Genomic DNA, 18,037 nt, shown 5'->3' on the forward strand with positions numbered 1-18,037 from the left:
CTGCTAAGAAAGATGCGGCGCCGATGGGAAGTTGCTTCAGGTGCTCGTGTCGGATATCGTCCGGTCCTGGCGATTTCTTGGAGAGCAGTGATTTTATGACCGCAATTACTTCCTGAGTGGGGATGGTTGGCGGTTGGTCTTCTGTTGCTGGCGAATGTGGTGTCTGCTCCGTGAGGAGTTGGAGATCCGCTGTATCGGGTGTTTGTCTTGAAGGCGTCCTCTATGTAGTCCGCCGCTGCATCGGCTTTTTCCGCATCGCTGCAGGCCAGGCCGTTTAGGGTTTTTAATGGTGGAGTCCGGACGTGTTTACTCTGCAGCGAGCGAGCCATTTTCTTGATGCTGCCATCTTCTTGAGTCAGGGACGCAAGTTTGTTGCTTCAGGATTTCTGACGGAATTCACGAACTTCTGCCGCAAACTGTTCTTTTGAGGGATTGGTAGAGGCGTTTGGTGACGGGGTTTTGGTACTTTTGAAAACGCCTCCGGGCTGCGTTTTTCTTGTGGATTAGATTGGTTATGCTGGCGGGCAGGGAGAGGTAGTCGAGGACTTGGTGTCTGGTGAGAGGAATGCAGGTGTTTGCGGCAGAAGTAATGCAGTTGTTATCTGTGTGCCTGCTGCGTCAACTTGATCGGGTTCGTCCAGGTCTGGTTGTGAGGATGATAGTAAGTCGATAATATGCTGGTGGTAAGCTGGCCAGTCAGCTTTGCAGAAGCTTCTGTGCATAGGTGGTGGCAGTCGGGTAGGTCTCATATGCAATAGGACCGGGAGATATTCACTTTCCAGGGCTGTTGCGGTGTGATAGGAGAGGGACATGTTTGTTTCCGTGAGTAGAAATATGTCCAAGACATCTGATTTTCCATTGGTGTGAAAGTGCGTCGGTTGCCTTGGATCAAGCGCCCGGAGTTCCTTTTCATTTAACCATTCCTTTGTTTGTCTCCTCTTGCATTTGGAGAAACAGAATGCCAGGAGCCGTGTTTGGCACTGAAGTCGCCTCCAATCAGGGCCGGCATGTTGTTCGGGAATAAGGCCGCTTAGCTTCCTGCTGGGAAGGTTCGTCCTGGTCTGTGGTAGACCGCTGCAATCTGGAAGGAGCCAGACGGCGTGTCAAGTTTCACTGCCGTGACCTCGAGTGGGGCGGTGCCTTGGAGACTGACTTCGTTGTCTTTTAGGCCATCTTTAAGGAGAACGGCCGTTCCCCCTGCTGCGTAATATTCCGGTGGTGTGGGTTATCTGTCGTTCCTGATGATTTTATATCCTGGAAGGCGCCAGTGTTTCGATGATTGTAGTTTCGTTTCTGTGAGGAGAACGACGTCTACTGCGTGCGTTCTTAGAAATGTTAGCACCTCTGCGGATTTCCACTGCAAACCTCCATTTGCGTTCCACAGAGCTACCATGAGGCCGCCACCGCCAATTTTTCAAGCATCTTCGTTAGAAGGCTCGTCTGACGCTGAAGTTGTTGCTGTTTCTGTAAGGAGATCGCCAGAAGTTGTTTTAGTATGGAGCCGAGATCCAGGTTGTCCAGATCAGGAGTATTGTTTGTTTGAGGCGGAGGAGGTGCAGTGGCAGATGGTGGTTGGGCTGAGTCCTGGTTTGGAATGTTCACGTCCAGTCGTTGGCGCTGGGTGTTTCTAGGGCGAGATGTTGGATTTGACAGTCCGGTTCCCCATGGGTTTTGACGGCCAAGGCTGGAAAATTGTTCCACTGTCTTCTGCAGCGGGGCCTGTTGTGCATTTTCTGTGGGTTTTGGAGCTTGGGGCTGCTCCTGGATGGTTTGTCATGGGCCTCGTTGCTTGCGCATGCGTTCGAGGTGCTTTTTGAACACCGGGCAATTCCGTGACATGGCCGGGTGGTTGCCTTTACAGTTACAGCATGTTGCCGGCTCTTCCTTGGCGAGAGTGCATTTTGAGCCATAGTGTTCTCCGGTGCATTTCCAGCATCGTGGAGCCGCCGTGCAGTAAGTGCTTGAGTGCCCGAACCTGTTGCAGTTGAAACACATCTGCGGCCGGTCGTGTTGGTAGGGCTTTAGGTAGAATTTGACGAAGCCAATCTTTTTCAGTTTACCTATGCGCTTCGCGGGCCAGTCTTCAGTAGGACGGACGGTGAGCTGGTGCAGTTCTTTCTTTTCTCCGTTTCGTGCACGGATGGTTCGGTGGGATGTGACTGGGACCCCTTTTGTCTCGAAGAGTTCCCGTAGGTAATCTATGTCGAAGTCGGATTTCTAATGAGGAAGGAAGTTTGCTTTTCCTCCCTCAACTGCCAGCTGCTTGATTCGGCTTCCTCCTTTTTAAGCAAGGCCATTACAGCGGCGTGGTCCTCTTGGGTATCGACAAGAATTCTGGTGAAGTTCTTTCTAATGTCTGCCGTGAATTCTCCTTTGATGACCGTTTAATGAGGGCCATTGATTGTCTTTAGTTTGATATACTGTATATCATAATCGCCGGTGGACGGCATCGGGTTGGTTTGCTCTTTGTTTCTGGGGCGGTTTCTGCAATGATTGGCGCTGCACTGTCATCACCTTGAGGCTGTATTGGCGTGAACCTGTTTGTGGTAGTCATAGGATGCTTTGAAAGCAGGGTTGGAGGCGAGTTCGCACCCAATTTGCGGGATTTCGGCATGATGAAGGCCCCGGATTGTGGCTGACGGGGGCCTTAATTGATGATTCGCTTAGTGTATGGGACTCGTCCTTCTCCATTTCCTCAGTCAGAGAAGCGTTTGTGGCGTTTGAGGTCGTAAGGAGGGCCGATGATGAGGACCGTAAAAGGGCCGTTGAGGTTTCCTCCATTTCTAAGGAGTTTGGTGGGTCGGAGGATCCGAACGATGATGGCGCCGTGGCGCCTTGTCCATGGGGCAGGTTCTTGGCTGCCATTCGGCTGCTGTACATCGTCGGATGGCCGCCAAATGGTGTCTTGGTGTTGTAGCCAGTTGGCCGGGATGCAGCAGTTGTCGAGCCGGTGGATGGTGGGGCCGCCATGGAATCCACGGCGGCCAGATGACTCGTTGGGGAGGGCAGGGAGGGCTTTTTGGGGCCTAACAACCTATCGAGGGGACCCGGCCGTGTCCCCCAGGTGTGCAATGAGTTAGACTCTAGTGCCTGGGGTAGCGGCCGAGACAACCTGGGGAGTCGCTATAGTGAAAAGGCACCACCTGGAGGTGATTACCGCAGTGACCGGGTTCGAAGGGTAGGTACGAGCCCAGTCAGCTGCGGCCCCCCGACGGCCCCTTTAGCGACGGGACTGTGTCGCGATGTCTCTGCTCCCGATGGAAGCGAGGTGCTGTGGCGCGGTGTGGTCCGTAAGCCGAAATCGTTGTCCAAGAAGTCAGGGTCAAGTCGGTGGCGAAGGTCCAGACGGGCAGAGTCGTAAGCGGAGGCGAAGTCCAAAGAGATCTGTGGCGTAGAGTGGATTACGCTTCCAGTCTGTAAACCGGCGAATAGATCACACTTCTTCTTCGGCATATATCAAGTCAAGCCCCCCTTATCGCGACTAAAATACAGCTGTTGCCGTTTCACCTTGCGCAGAATTTTATGCCACACCATATTATTTGTGAGTTTAACGAGTTGTGCACGGTGTTTTCGTGTAAGTGGCCATATGTGCGCCACGAAACAGATCTTCGGATATAACAAGGAATTAATTAATTTAACCCTAGCCGTCAGGGGCAGGGAGACACAAGTATATTTACCAATATTAAACTTTATTGTCTTAAGGACCTCATCCCAATTATGCTCGAGCATGGCGGGGATTGGCTTCTCCCACCACATACCGAGAATCTTGACTAGATCCTTCGTCACCTTCCAGCAGGGATTAGACGGAGGGTGTCCCTTATAAGACACTTGCCTTAGTTTTCACGTCGTTAATTACCACTCCCCCCGCCGTGTACGCCTCGATTACTTCACGAGCAGTCTCCATCTGCTTGTGGTCGTCGATGAAAATAATAATGTCGTCGGCGTACACAATTCCGGTAAACTTTGAGCCAAAACGCTCAATGCCAACCCCCGCCAGCTGTAATTAGGTAATTAGAAAGGTAATTAGCTCCTCAAAATTAGGCAAGGTAATTAGCTCCTCAAGTGCCGACCTGTAAAACCGAATGGTTTGATCCTTTTCTCTCCTCCACTGCCGGGATATCTTTTTAAAAAGAGTGATTTTTGGTTTAAAATAATTCTCCCACCATAAAACTACATCTTTGTCCGGGACGAAGGCGTCAGCCAGCTGAACAACCTTCGCCCGGATATTCTCATGACACTCGCTTATCGAAAGGAGTCGAGTGTCCGACCGCCAAAGACCTTTGACCTGAGCGACATGATTAGGGGAGGGGGAGGAAAGGGGAGTTCGATGATTAGGGCACAGTGGTCAGAAAGGAACATGGTATTAAAAAGGGGGTTCGGGGAAGAGGTTTGAGGGCTTTGGAAATGAAGATAAAATGTATTCTCGACGTGAGCGCGACGTTGGGCCCATGCGCGTAAATGGCACGTTAGCGGAATTTTTATAATTTAAAAAGGTGTCTCTTAAACATACAGAATCGATTAAAACTTTAAAAGCCCTGCTTGGAGGCTGCATGCGAGCGCGGGAAGATTGACTATCTTTACCGCGATACGTATAATTAAAATCCCCCGCGAGAATGGCTTTCCCTGTAAAAACATGTAAATACGGCAACAGTGTTTCATTTAAAAACAAATCCCTGTCCGCCCTCCGCTCAACATGCGCAGGAGCGTAGACGTTTACCACATGGACGTCGTGAACCTTAAGGGAGGTAATTCTCCCTGAGGGGTTGAATCTTACATTTGAAACTGGAAGCCCTGATTTAACTAGAATGGTTGTGCTCCGGCCCGGCCGATCACAGTTGGGGAAGGACCGGTACAGGGGGCCAGGCCAAACGACCCTCTCCATATTCTCTTTCAGACAAGCAACATCTGCATTTTGAGATTTAATGAGATTCAATATTAAATTTATTTTAAGGGGGTTATGAACCCCCGCAATATTTAAAGACATGATGCGCATTTTCGGCTAGTGGGACTTACGTCGTCGGCGAAAGCGCTGATTTACGAACGCCGCTCTTCTTTTGTTTTCCCTCAATCTTCTTTTGGATGATCCCGAGTGGGATCGGCTGCAATGCGAACTATCGCTTGTCAGCCGTTCGTCCGTCTCGTCACCCTCACTCCGGCCCGACGATGGCTCCGCCTCGCCGGCGCTGCCACTTATCCCCACGCGGCGAGGGTCGGCCACCCGGGACGGCGAGCGGGAGGGGGAAACTTTCAAATTATATGATGCATTTTTAAAAACAGAATAGAGTTTATCTGATAGATTATTAGAAGAAACAGTTTTTGTAAGCACAAATACAAAAAATGTCAGCAAAAGCACAAACAGAAATGGTTTTAGTTATAAATTTTGTGAACTAATTAGTAAAAGTTGAAGCAAATATAAAATTTATATTCAAATATAGAAAAATTTTATATAAAAATAGAGTAAGCATTTACAGATAAGATGTATCTCATCAAAAATCCTAAATGCTTTCTAATTTTACATCTACGCATGAGTATATTTTCCAGGATGATTTTTGCCCACTTAAATTAATTTGTAATAGTTTTCCCATCATGCCTTCATTGTACCCACCATGAAATGCCTTGAATAGAACCAATCAATTTCTGGAACATCGCCAAGATACATTATAAATAACCTTAGCCTCATGAGATCATAGGTAAAGGTGAGGTAGAGGCCCCCAACAATAGAAAGATAATATGTTTACGTGCATATGAGACTGTGCTTGCTGGTGCAAGAATAATTTATTGCAGGTAAAAATAAATAAATTCAATATTCTTACCGTCTGCAAAGGGAAACTCCCTTACCTAAATAACTAATACTTCTCAGGTTATTCATTAAGTAGGGTTCATGGTAAACAGGACCTTGGGGTACTGTTTGATTCGCATCTAACATTTCATGTGCACATTTATTAGTAAATACAAAAAAAGTGATTTGTAAAAGGGCTTGTGCCCGTAAAATAAATATTATTATTATTATTTGACAACGCATCCATGCATATACGCATTTTTCTATATTTTTTATAAACAAACTAATTTCCGGGTCTCTGGCAATTCATTCTTTAGCAGCAAATATTCAGGGATTTGTTTCTACACTTGAGGACCTTTCATGTCCCCCATTATTGTAGATTAACAAAAAGTATGCTAAATTATCTTTTGATCGTTAATCGAAGGGCCTTTTTAGTTATTACTCGATTTATTGGCCACCGGCTGATATAAAATTTATATATTTCTCCAATTGTGTCACCAAGCGACTAATCTATTACCTAATTGAGTTAATCTTTATGAATTTATGCTATAACTATATCAGTCCACAAACATTTTCTCCCTAGATTCCTGCTGTTGTAGACAAAAGCCAAAGAGTGTCACTTTTAACTCTACAAAACTTAGACTACACCAGTCTTCGAATAAGAAAAATCGAAACGTACACACCTTGCAGCAACTTCTCGGCAAACTTTCTCTAAGAGCTGCGTTTGATTCTAAACAAATCTCTTCGAAAACACTGAATTCCGTCAGTTTCTTCAAACACAGTGGACACACGGTAGTGAGAAGGCCATCTCCCACAGCAATCTGAGATGTTAATAAACAAGTTACCGGTACGTCAACAGAATTCGGCATTATCTCGGAAAAAAATGAAGTAAGCAGCATTGTAAAGAAAATCGATAGCATTTAATGAGTAACTTACATCTTACATCCCGAAACTGTCGTCCGCAAAATATGTATCAACGCGGTGTAAACCCGGAAAACCATCACCAAATAACTAACCGCGGAAGCCTCCGTAATAATTTAATCCACCTCTACGGGGAGGATATTTTCAAGAGTAGTAGAAGATTTGAGAAGCTGAGAAAGAAGAAATTCAAACTTCTGTCTTCTTTGGCTTTCCTCGAGAGATGCAGAGACTCGGATATGCTACCATCTTTTCTCAACATCCTATCCAGTCTAAGAAGGCGAAGAGAATTCTCCGCCGTGCGAGCTTTGCTCTACTGAGAGAACGAGTGCAGTACACACGCAGTGCTCTCCACTTTTTTTCGACGGAACTCTACCACCTACACCTAGAGCTTAGCAGCAAATTGATACCAGAGGATTGGGACACATTGGAGAGAATTACCTTCCAATCATCCTCCACCACCTTTACAGCAATGAGAGAGAAGTAATTAAATAAGTTCGAAAATTTGGTGGAAAAACAACGTCCTTCACCCGAATCCACCTTCAATAAAACAGATAGTGTGGTTATAAATCTATCTCAAGTGAATCTTAGTGATTCTGCAACCTCCATACTATCCAAAGGACTTAACTTTGCCATAGCACCCAGAAGTATACCGAAGGAGGAAATAATCACTGGGGTAGAAAATGCTTTACGCAAGCTAAGGAAATCAGAGGCCGATGAAATCAGGGAAGAAGTCAGCCATATCATCAGGAAAGCGAGGCCTCCAAAACCCAATTTGACCAGGGCAGAGAGAGAGGCCGTCTGTGAACTCAGGAAAATCGATGATTCACTGATATTGCCAGCTGACAAAGGGAACGCAACTGTGATCATCTCTGAGGAGGACTACCGAAAGTAGGTTTGCGGTTTGCTAGACGACCCCACCTACAAAGAACTTAACTCAGATCCTACGGCAAAAATCCAGAGGAACATCAAGGACCTCATGAAGCATTCGTCAATACCCCAAGAGGAGAGACGATCACTGATCCAGTCGGCTCCTAAACCTCCACGACTTTATGGCCTGCCTAAGATTCACAAGGATGGGATACTACTCCGGCCTATCGTAAGTGCTATTGACTCACCGACACATAAGCTTGCAAAGTATCTTGCCCATAGCCTTCGGCCATTCTCGGGCCTAACTGTAACCTATGTGAAGAACTCCTTCCATTTCATCAATATTATAAAGGAATATAAGATTACGGAAGAGGATCTCCTTGTTAGTTTTGACGTGGTGTCTTTGTTCACCAAAATACCTATTGAAGATGCCATCGAAGTCATTAAGACTCTGACAGAAAAAGGCCTTCCGAAAGACATTCCGAAAATGGTGGAGTTTTGCCTTCGTAATTGCTATTTCTCTTGGGGAGGGAAATTATATGAACAAACGGAAGGGGCATCCATGGGTTCTCCTTTATCACCTGTCGTCGCAGATCTTTATATGGAAGAATTTGAACGAAAAGCCCTGGATTCTTTCCCTATGAAGCCGAAACTCTTCGTGAGATATGTTGACGACACCTTCGTCATATGGCCTCATGGGACAGATAAACTGAAAAGATTCCTTGAACATCTTAATAGCCAAAATAATTCCATCCAGTTCACTATGGAAATGGAAGAAAATAACCAACTTCCCTTTTTGGACGTTCTCGTCAAGAAGAAATCAGATGGCACATTGGGACATTCAGTCTATCGTAAGGAAACGCATACTGATCGCTATTTGAATGCCATATCACACCATCATCCCAGGCAAAAAGCATCAGTTATTAAAACTCTATATAATAGGGCATATTCCATATCGGATACAGATTCGCTCGCTAGAGAGAAACAACACCTCCTTACCACGCTCCAAGAAAATGGCTACGATCGGGTACTGATTCAAAAAATCGCGCGTAGGGAAGAAGAGAAAAGAGATGTGGCCTTGGACATTGCAAAGGAAGACCAGCAAAAGGCAAAGACACATGCTCTCTTGCCATACGTGGCTGGAACGTCGGAAAGAATTGCTAGAGTTCTCGCCAAACATGATGTTCTGACGCGATTTATAAGTTTGAAGAAGACCTCTGACCTCCTCCGGAGTGAAAAAGATCCTCATCCATCAGATATCTATGAAGGAGTGTAAGAAGTAACGTGTTCCTGTGGTTTATCACACATCGGGCAAACATCTAGATCCCTGAAATGCAGAATAAATGAACATCTTAAGGAAACCGAAAAGAAAAATGTTCGTCTTTCTGCGGTTGCAGAGCATGCATGGTCGGAACCTGGGCACGTTAAAATTTTTAAGGAATCGAAAACCATCGCCAGGGAAAATAAATATTTCCCTAGGCTGATAAGGGAGGCGATTGAAATAGCGAGTCACCCAAATAACTTCAACAGGGAAGACGGCTATCCTTTATCCTCATCTTTCAAACGGCTTTTCCAACAATGGAATTAAAAATCAACATCCGTCTGACTAGCTGTAAATAAATAAGGATCACAGATCTGCAAATAATTTGGACCCGAAGATGGGAGCTGGAACGCGCCCAAAACTGTCGTCCGCAAAACATGTATCAACGCGGTGTAAACCCGGAAAACCATCACCAAGTTACCTGTAAAATAAATAGACTGCATGGTAAAGAGTATATTGTTATATATTAATGTTTACAGCCAAATTTATTTCAAACGCGATATAATTCGCATGTTACACTTCCATCACTCCATCTCCGAGAGGGAGAGAAAACAAAAAACAATCTACCCAACAGAAAACAAGCAATGCCAACCTTTGCGATATGACAACATCCTCCCTCTAAGATTATAATACCCAGAAAAAGAAAACAAAAATAACTTCCTGCTTACAATTCAAAACTTTGTTTTGGCTTTCTTACCCGATTACTTCTTCTGGGTGGTATACAAACATCTTGGTCACTAGGGGTCACAGACGTCTCCTTATTGTCCACCTCAATGTTCTTATCAATATTTCCATCAGTCACTGGTCTTTCAATTGGGAGAGTTTCATTTTCCCTTACAACAACAGGGGCTGCCATTTCTACCATTCTGTCTGGCTCAAAATAGGGTTTTAAGATGATGATAATAATAATAATAATAATAATAAAACCAGAAAATGTGTTCCCTAAACATCCGAAGAGGAATATTTCAAGGTGACTCACTGTCACCACTATGGTTCTGTTTAGCAATAAACCCACTGTCAACTCTACTAAAGAAATGTAACATCGGATATTGGTTAAATCGAAGCAATGGTACTAGACTCAATCATTTAATCTTCATGGATGATCTAAAACTGTACGCCGAATCCAAAGAAATACTTCAGGTACTTATCAGAACTGCGAAAACGTTTAGTGAGGATATATTTATGGAATTTGGACTGGATAAATGTGCCTGTGTTCACTTAAATAAAGGAAAACCTCAGACACCACTGGAATGTATAGACGATATAGAGATACTTCCAGTAGATGGGTCATATAAATACTTAGGCTTTTATCAAAATCATCGGATAGACCATACTGAATTAAAGAAAGCTCGAGCAAATGCATATAAGAGTCGGGAAGATCCTGAGCACAAAGCTATCTGGAAGGAACATGATAACGGCAATAAATACCTGGGCAGTGCCTGTGCTGGCTTACTTCTTCGGAATTTTAAAATGGTCTGACACGGATCTAAATGAGCTGGACCGACTGACTAGACGACTTTTGAATAAATTCCGATGTTTACATGATAAGGCTTCAGTAATTAGGTTATATATCCCAAGAAAGGAAGGAGGTAGAGGCCTAATAAATATTCTTCGACAATGCCGATCTCAGGAACAGTCAATGAAATCCTCCTTAAAATCGTCAAAAGATGCATTAATGAAAGCGGTAATAAAGGCTTACGTGGGATACACACCATTGAATTTTGGAGAGAACCAAGATCGGATTTAAATACCAGACCTAAACCAACAAAAGCAGGAATGGAAGTCTAAAATCTTGCATGGAAAGTTCCCAACAGTCATACAGGAGGATTGGGTTGACAGAAACGCCTCTCTGAAATGGCTCCAAGATGGCTATTTATACCCGGAGACTGAAGGGTTTGTGATGGCAATTCAAGACAGAGTTATACGAACTCACAACTATTAAAAAAATATATTAAAACTTGAAAATGCAGATAAATGTAGAAAATGTGGGAAAACGGGTGAATCCATTGAACACACAACTTCGGGGTGCTCAGCTCTTGCTGGTAATGACTATCTCAATAGGCACAACCAGTTGGCCAAAATTATCCACCAAAACCTAGCAACTACCTATGGACTTTTAAAAAATACTCCACCATATTACAAATACCATCCTCCCGCCGTACTAGAGACAGATACACACATCCTATACTGGGATAGACCGATACTTACAGATAAAACCATAGATTACAATAGGCCTGATATTTTATTGATCCACAAATTACAGCAAAGAGCAAACATAGTCGATGTAGCAGTGCCACTAAATCACAATGTTGAGTCTACGGAAAGAGAGAAAATACAAAAATATCAGAATTTAGCCGGTGAAATAAAAAAATATTTGGAAGTTGAAAGACGTCAGCATACACCCACTGATAATCTCTGCGGAGGGAGTCTTGTCTAAAAGATTCAAAAAAGAAGTTGAAGACCTGGGAATTAAAAAAGAACTGATTAACCTCGGGCAAAAAGCTGTTTTACTACAGACCTGCCAGATCGTGAGAAGATTCCTGGGTCGGGCATGATCGGACAGTGTAGGATAGGGTGAATTCTCTTCCTTAGCATCCGAGCCTAATCCTAAATTGACCTTGGGATAGGTGAATATTTCCAGCTGGTTTTAATCAGCTGAAAGTGCACAAAAAACAATAATAATAATAATAATAATGTATCTATTTGCATTAAGGACAAGTAATTTTGAAATATACAAGATGTAAGACACGTCAAAATCATAAGTATGTACATCCCACTCAGCACAAAGTGAATAATATGCACATATTATTCAAATTTTATGCGAATATTATGCCACCTCAATGTTATAAATCGTGCATAAAATGTGCATATAAATGGTATTATGTCCTCATAAATTGCGATATATGCGCATAATATGCGGTATATATGCACTGATGACTGGTGATTCTTTTCTCTTTTCTCTCCATTCCGCCTTTTCAGGCACTATGAAGTGGTAGCATTGGTCTTTGTCCTGATTGCCAGGACTGTTGGTTAGCAGTACCAATGTGGCGGCTGGTTTTCTGCACCTCCCTTTGAGGAGATTGGCCTGCAATGGCGATCCCAAGGATTTACTTTCGCCATTCCAAGAGCAGCAATGTCATTAATTTCAGATGTTAAAGTTGACTCGTAGAACTGCTTCGCTGCTTCCTGGAATTTTTCTTCAAGCGGCTTCTCGTTGGTGGCCAGAACTAGTAGGTCACTGCCGGCGAACTTGGGGATTCTGGTGATGCTCCGCAGTATTTTCCGGATCGTCTTGTATAGTTTTCTGATCGGGCCTTAAAATGCCAGCCCGGACCAGATAGGAGAGACGTATGTGATGGCAGGTATTATAACAGCTTTGAAGATGTGCAGTCGCAGATGTTGGAGTATTTCTTTCGAGGTTATGATGGGACGATGTAGTAAGCTTGTCCTGCTGAGCTTCTTTTGGAGTTCACGCAGATAGGGGCGAAATCGTAGCTGCCGATCCAGGTGAACTCCGAGGTAGGTGGCGTTATCGCTCCATGGTATATTTATACCTCGCAGAGTGAGTGGAGCAGCAGGAAGTAGGAACCAGCTATTCCATTTTTGGAACATGACCGTTTTCGTTTTGGCCGGGTTGAGGTCTATTTTTCATTTGGAGTACCAATCCGCCACTTTGTTTAAGGCTGTTTGAAGGTATTTTGCAGCGTAGCGTGGTCTAGTGGATTTGCAGATTATGGCTGCGTCATCCGCGAAGAGGCAGGCGGTTGTGTTCCAGCAGAACGTTGTTGGAAAGTCTGCGGTATAAATGGAGTAGAGCAGTGGTCCGAAGACTGATCCTTGAGGGACTCCGGCAGGATTAGGTCGAACGGTTGATTTGGCTCCATCCCAATGGACTCTGAACTGTCGGTTATTGAGGAGGTTCGATATGGTTTCAATGATCCAGAGCGGGTAGCGGTAGGTTTTTAATTTCCAAATAAGTCCTTCATGCCATGCCTTGTCAAACGCTTTGCTGACGTCTAAAAAGGCAGCAGCACTGCAGCTTTTAGCGTTGAAGGCGCTGTTGATAAAGTTTGTGACACGAAGTGGGGCATGCTGTGTTGAGTGCTTTTTGCGGAATCCGTATTGGAAGACTGGGAGAATCTTCTCTGATTCGGTGTGCTTCAGTAGATGGCATTGTATTACTCTTTCAAACATTTTTCCAAGACCGTCTAGGAGCGAGATCGGTCTGTAGCTGGATATTACGGACGAAGGTTTGCCTGGTTTTCGCAAACCTATTACCGTTGCTTTCTTCCACGCTTTAGGAAAGTAGTTGAGTCGGAGGCTTGCGGTAACAATGAAGGCCAAAAGAACTCCGGCTGCTCTCGGAAGTTGTTTCAGAACCTCATTTTTAATCCCGTCAGGACCTGGCGCTTTCCTCAGTTAAAGTCTACTGAGTTTCTCAGCGATGTTTGGCAGTGTGGTTTCTGGAGGATTTGCGGCAGATGGTGGCATTGGCGGCTCTTCTTCTTCTAGTTGAGTAATGTTAGCAGCCAAAGGTGTAGGGCTGTTTGGCGTAAAGCAGTCTTGCAAAAAGTCAGCAAAGCAAGAGGCTTTTTCAATGCTGCTGCAGGCTAGTCCGGAATCTGTTCGTATCGGTCGATTTTTGTGAAGGGCTTCCTGAGAGATCTGGCCATTCGCCATATGTTGCCGTCGTCAGTGGATAGCGAGGACAGTTTCTTCTCCCAGGTCGTCTGTTGGAAGTCCAAAACAGTGTCATGTACCTTTCGTTTTAGTACTTGGAAGGCTCTTTTGTCGCGTGGATCATGTGTTTGTTTGAAGCGTTTACGCGCATTGTTTTTTCTTTGAATCAGTTCTTTGATACCAGCCGGTAGGTCCAGGTAGTCGGGAGGACTGCGCTTTGCGAGAGGTATCGCCGTTTCTGCCGCTTTCTGGATGTTATTTGTGAGCGCTGCGACGAGGTTGTCTATGTCTGCGCACGTGTCCGCTGAGTACGAAGCTGGCAGAGATGATGTAAGAGTAGTTCGAAACAAGGGCCAATCGCATTTGGCGAAGTTTCTGTGCTCTGGGAGTGGGAGATAAAGTGGTTTGATCCCCAAGTAACAGATCACTGGGTAGTGATCTCTTTCCAGTGCTTGCACGGTGCGGCAGGAGACGGATAAATTGATATTTGCAAAAGGTAAGATGTCCAGCACGTCACAGGAGCCGTTGGACGTGTAATGCGTCGGATAATCTGGACCCAAGGCACGGATATTGTTGTCATCCAGCCATTTCCTCAGCTTGTTTCCTCTCGGGTTCGGGACGTTCGACTGCGAGGAATGATGCTTGGCGTTTAGATCGCCACCGAGTACTGTTGGTGATCCTCTTTGCAATATCGCTGCATATTTATCAGCACAGAAGTTCTGCTTAGGCCGGTGATAGGCCGAGACAATTTTGAGGTCGCCTGCATTGGTTTCTAGCTGTACCGATGTTGTACTGACATATCCTGACGGAATGTGACCTATATCGGTTATTGCGATATAGGATGAACCTTGTTGGAGGACTAAACGACATGCTTCGTGACGACCCTGAACGTCTTAGTCGGGTAATAAAATTTCTGAAAACTATTGGTCTGCTGAATGAAATCTAACCTCGTTACACAATTTGTATTCACGCACTCACCTTTCTCACCTATTATTTTATATTCCGAGGAAATAAATATCCAGATTCATTCAGGTTCAGGTTTATGACGTGATCCTCTCAAAATAAATTTTTACGAATGGAATGATCTGGTGCAAAAATTACCTAAGATGTCGACGCACCCTAAAAATAACAATAACTAACTAACAAACCGATGTTGTTTCAATGGAGGAGTTTTGAGGTGCAGGAAGCTGATGTCCTTTTAGGCCGTCTTTAAGTAAAACTGCAGTTCCTCCGCTGCCAGGTATCTCAGGGTTTTGTCCGGTTCTGTCATCTCGAAATGTGGTAAATCCAGGAATTTTCCAATTCTGCGTGGTGTGGAGTTTCGTCTTGCTGATAAGTGCAGCCTCGACATGAAATTCCTTCAAGAAGGAGAGAAGTTCTGGAGTCTTTCGTCGGAGTCTGCCATTCGCGTTTCAGGTCGCTATGGTGAGGCGTGGTGGTTGCTTCGCGTGCATAGGGAACGCGGAGGTTTAGCGCTGTGAGCACTTGCGTCATTAGTGCTTGTTGTTGCAGAAGCTGTTGCTGAATACTTTGCGTTACAGCAACAAGGGATTGTATGGCGGAAGCTATGTCGGAAGCGCCTGAAGAGGGGTCAGGTGCCGGCGGTGCAGAGTTTTTCTTTAAGGAATTCATTTCCGGGAAGTGCACGTCCAGTCACTGGCCTGGAGTGGTTGACGGTCCTGGATTTGGTGCATTTATACCGGTTCCCCAGGGGTTTTGCCTACCGAGAGTAGGAATTTGAGCAGGAGTCTGCTTCGGCGGTGCGGGTTGCGGCTTCTTTTGGGACGCCCTCAGTTTGTCCAAGTGCCTTTTGTAGACGGGGCATTTCCTAGACATCGCAGGATGATCTCCTTCACAATTACAGCATGTGGCAGGAGTCGTCTTTGGAACTGTGCAGTCAGATCCGTGGTGAGGGCCGGCGCATCACCAACAGCGTGGATGCGCCGTGCAATGAACGCTGGAGTGTCCGAACCTGTTGCAACGATAGCACATTTGCGGTCTATCGTGCTTGAATGGTGCTAGGCGAAGGTGAACAGGGCCGACCTTTTAAAGCTGCAATAGCTTTTGGTGTCCACTCTGCAGTAGGACGGACAGTAATTTGATGTAGATCCTTCTTTTGTTTTTCCCTTGCATCGCATCGCATCGCATCGCATTTTTGGTTAACTAATAGTTAATTTCTCGATGTTCAGCATCAGCTGGTAATCGGCGTGTTGGTTGTTATTGTATTATGGCTTTTTTGTGTTTGGTGGTTAATTATTCAATTTTGTTCAGCGGTTTGGGTGTGTTAGTGCTCTTTTGGGTCTGTTGTATTTAAAGTGTGGGTTTTCTTCGTAGTTCCAAATTGGTGTGAGTAGCGTGTTGTTTGTTCTTTGTAAAGAGTGTTCGAAAGATTTGGCTATGTCGTGTAGGCATTGTGTGTTTTAATTTTGAGATTGTCGTGTGTGTATTGGTTGCGGACGAACCAGGGGGAGCCCGTCCTTAAGGCCTTGTTTTGTAGAACTGTCAGTTTGTGTAAGTGTGTGCGTGCTATTGATCCCCAAGCCGGGTAGCCATAGGTTAGATACGGCCGGATCATCGCCGTGAATAGTACTTTCTTGGTATCCAGCGCCAGGTGCTGGCTTTTTAATAGCGGGTAAATTGCCGCGGTTGCGCCTCTTGCTTTCCGAATAGCTTCGGATGTGTTGGCGCTCCAGGTGAGTTTCTCGTCTAGAGTGATGCCCAGAAATTTGGTGGTGGTACTTCGGACGATTCTTTTGTTCCCGTAATAGATGGGAGTGGACAGGGATTTTTTCCTCTTGCGTGCAAATTGTATGACCTGGCTTTTGGATGGATTCAACTGGAGTTTCCATGTGGTCATCCAGTCCTCCACGTCATCAAGGTGATCTTGGATGTAGTCGGTGGCCGTGTCTGGATCAAAGGACTTGGAGAGAATGGCGAGGTCGTCTGCATATAGGTAGGTATCGGTGTTTGGATGGTATGGCAAATCGTTGATGTACAAGTTGAAAAGGGTAGGAGAGAGTAGGGATCCTTGGGGAACGCCGGAGTTAATAGGGTATAATTTGGATTTTGAATTGGAAAGGATGAAAAGAAGGTTCGGTCGGATAGGTAGGATAAAAAAATATTGGTGAGGTATGAGGAGACGGTAGAGGTGTGGAGTTTGTGTATAAGTCCTTGATGCCAGACACGGTCAAATGCCTTCGACTGATCAAGGAATACGCCAACGATGTATTTTTTCATGTTATATCCTAGTTGGATGTATTCCACCAGCCTGGTAATCTGGTGGGAAGTGGAGTGACCAGTGCGGAAACCAGCTTGTTCGTCATGAATGATGGCGTTGTCGATGAGCTCAGGTAGCAGGCGATTTAGGATAGTCTTCTCTAGGATTTTGCCAAATGCCGATAGAAGACTAATTGGGCGGAAGTTATTCGGGTCCCGTGGAGACTTTCCCGGCTTTGGGATGTGAATGACCTTAGCGGTCTTCCAAGGTTTGGGGAAGTAGGATAACTTGAGGCAGGAGTTTAAGAGGTGTCTGAGGAACAGGGTATAGTTTGGAGGCAGTTGCTTGATCAGGTGGTTGGAGAAGAGGTCCGGGCCTGGGGCTTTCTTTTTCGGCATCTGCTTGACGATGGATTGGAGCTCTGATGGAGAGACCGGCGGAAAAGGCGGTGTTGGACAGTGGAGGACGGTTGAGTAGGAAATTTGGCAATATTCCGCCATGTCTGAATCTTCTGAGTCCTTGAAAGTTTCTGCAAGCAGTTCAGCAAACTGGTCAGCTTTCTGTTGATCGGTGGCCGCTTGTGAGGTACCGAAATCGACAGGGGGAGTAGGGGTTTTTCTTTGTTTTAAAGAACGCGCTAATTGCCAGACTGAATGGTCCTTATGGCTTAGAGAGGCGATTTTGCTGTCCCAACACTTTTGTCGGTGTTCCCTGATGAGACTAGTAACTCGGTTGCGTAGCGCTTTATATAGGTTCCGCATAGCTGGATCATGAGTTCTCCTCCAGTGTAGAAGTGCGTTGTTACGGCGCTGCATCAGCGGAAGAACTGACGACGGCAGAGAGTCGTCAATGAGGGGAGAAGGTTTTGGCGTGAACGAAGCATCAGCAATGCAGTTGTTTAAACTGTTGTTGAGGAGAGTAACATGGTCTTCAATTTCTTCGGTGGTGATGCATGTGCGTGGGTCAGGAAGAATGACCTTCGAGGCGGAGGCTATAAATTTGTCCCAGTTCACTATTGGGGAAGGAAGGGTCATCGGATATGAGAGAGGTAATGAGATTGAAATCGGGATATGATCAGACGAAAGTTGTGGAAGAGTTATAGGCAAGAGGAATGGAGAAAGGTTTTTTGTGACGAAGAGATCTAGGATATCAGCTGATTTGTTGGGATCGGCAGAGATGTGGGTGGGGTTTGGTGGTGGAAGAATAGTGAACGGGACAGTTAGTTCTGCGTGGTGCAAAGCTCGCCCTCTGG

The sequence above is a fragment of the Ischnura elegans genome, assembly GCF_921293095.1.
Source record: "Ischnura elegans chromosome 13 unlocalized genomic scaffold, ioIscEleg1.1 SUPER_13_unloc_4, whole genome shotgun sequence".
Classification (NCBI taxonomy): domain Eukaryota; kingdom Metazoa; phylum Arthropoda; class Insecta; order Odonata; family Coenagrionidae; genus Ischnura; species Ischnura elegans.